The sequence below is a fragment of the Trachypithecus francoisi genome, unplaced genomic scaffold (genome assembly GCF_009764315.1).
Source record: "Trachypithecus francoisi isolate TF-2019V2 unplaced genomic scaffold, Tfra_2.0 Lachesis_group19, whole genome shotgun sequence".
NCBI classification, from domain to species: Eukaryota; Metazoa; Chordata; class Mammalia; order Primates; family Cercopithecidae; genus Trachypithecus; species Trachypithecus francoisi.
This window is the reverse complement of record NW_022681464.1, coordinates 3,876,015-3,878,360: the sequence shown is the minus strand read 5'-3', so window position 1 is coordinate 3,878,360 and position 2,346 is coordinate 3,876,015. Positions and strand designations below refer to the sequence as shown.

The window sequence follows — 2,346 nt, the reverse complement described above, 5'->3', positions numbered from 1 at the left end:
ATTTTCAATAGCAGTGCCAGGAGCAGTGGCAATCTTGTGGGTTGGTGGGCTATAAGCCAGGGGATAAGTCGGCTTCTTGATCTCTGGGTGATATTTCCTTTCCCTTTCACTTCTCTAGTTCTTGCAACATTTTTACAACCAATTCTCTGATTATAAACAACTAAATCCTTCTCTGCTAGAAATATAGGGTGGTTTCATTTTTCTCAGTGGTCACTAGCTGATAGAGTATCTGAGGTTCTGAGCTGCACCTTGGCAGCTTTCTGGGACTAGAGAGAAAAACAGTAAGAATTCAGAACCCAGCCAGGCGCGGTGGTTCAGGCCTGTAATTCCAGCACTTTGAGAGGCCGAAACGGGTGGATCACGAGGTCAAAAGATTGAGACCATCCTGGCCAACATGGTGAAACTCTGTCTCTACTAAAAATACAAAAATTGGCTGGGCGTGGTGGTGGGCCCCCTGTAGTCCCAGCTACTGTGGAGGCTGAGGCCGGAGAATGGCTTGAACCCGGGAGGTCGAGCTTGCAGTGAGCCGAGATCGCACCACTGCACTCCAGCCTGGCCACACAGCGAGACTCCGTCTCAAAAAAAAAAAAAAAAAAAAAGAATTCAGAACCCATCAAGGATTTCACCCTGGCAAATAGGAGTTAATCAGGAATAAAACAGCTCCCACAACTGAGCTTCCAGTCCTCTGGGTAGATCAGAAAACCCCAAGCCTTGAAATTGGATTAAGATGGTCCTGGTCGACTTAAGCCCTCTAGGCTTCTTAAATTAATCCGTTTTGGAAAATTCTCTATCTTATATTCTCAAATATTGCTTTTGCTTCTCTTTTGGGAATAACAATTAATTGCGTGTTGCATAGTCTCTTTGCCTATTCTGTGTCTCTTACCTACTTCTCTATATTTTCCATCCTTTTGTCTGCTGTCCATACTTCATCTTGATATATTCTTTTAACCTAATTTTTAGTTTAATAATTCTTCTGCTGTATCTAATTTGGGATTAAAGCCATCCATTGAATTCTTAACTTTTGTTATTGCCTTTCTCCCCAATTCTGGAACTTCTAGCTTTTTTTTTCAAGTTTGTTACCACTTTTTATAGTTGCTAGTTCTTTGCTTTTGAATTTTAAAAAATTTGACTTGATCAGCATTTTAAATTTCTATGCTTCTAATAATATGCTTAAAATACATAAATCAAAAATTGATAGAACTACAAAGAGAAATAGACAAGTCTGTAATTATAATGGGATATGATAAAATACCTCTGTCAGTAATTGATAGAGGCAGCAGACAAAAATTATTAATAATGTGGACAATTTGAACAGCATGACTAACAAAACCACTTAATGTCCACATATAGAGGTCTGCCATCAACAACCATAGAATGCATATTATTTTTCAAGCTCACACGGAGTATGAAGATGTTGGTTCTTCCAAATGCATCTGTAGATTCAGTGCAACCTCAGTCAAACTACCAGGCAGATCCTTTTGTAGTTCCCAAGTGATGATTGGGTTTTCACCCTCATACATGAGATGTGCCTCCCTCAAACCTTGTTACAATGTAGGCACATTAACCATCTGACATGAAAACAAAACAAAATACCAGTCAGGTATTTTTCAGGATCTGACAAACTTATTCTAAAATTAACCTAAAAATACTAATATTAAAAGACTGAGAATAGTTAAGACACCCTTGAAGAAAAATGGATACTAAAATTAACGACAGAATAATTAAGAGACCTTTGAAGGAAAAAAAAAAAAGCTTGAGAAAACTTGCCCTACTCACTATCAAGACTTGTAAATTTATAATGATTAAGATAGTGTGATATTGGCATGAAGACTGAAAAGTAGACCAATGGGACAGGAGACATAACCCAGGTATCTATTTATATGTGTATATTAGTATATAAGTATATATATATATAAGTTATATCATATACAATAAGTTATACAATATTTATGTATAGGAATATATAAATATTGGGAAAAGGCTATCTTTTCAATAAATAATGCCAGGACAATTTGATATCCAAAAAGGAAAAAATGAAATAGGACTCTTTTCTCACACTATATAGAAAAAGTAATTCTAGGCAGTCATAGACCTAAGTGTGAATGGCAAAGTGGAAAAGCTTTTCGAGGGTAATACAGGTGAATGCCTTCAAGACTTCAGGATGTGGAAAAACAAGACTCAGAAAGCTCTAACCATAAAATAAAGGATTGATGTATTTGTTTTTAAGACAATATTAACTACTTTTATTTATATATTTTAGTAATTATTGATTTTCATTAATATTATTTTAATTGACAAATCACAATATACATTTATGGGGTACAATGTGATGTTTTGATATACGCA

General features: G+C 35.8%; 1 non-coding gene across 1 annotated transcript; it reads left to right on the top strand.

Annotated features, from left to right (window-relative positions):
* Positions 1-1,472: 1,472 nt before the first annotated feature.
* LOC117064280 lies at positions 1,473-1,574 on the top strand. Its single transcript, XR_004429353.1, has one exon. It is a non-coding gene; the product is annotated as a small nucleolar RNA U13 (small nucleolar RNA).
* Positions 1,575-2,346: the final 772 nt, after the last annotated feature.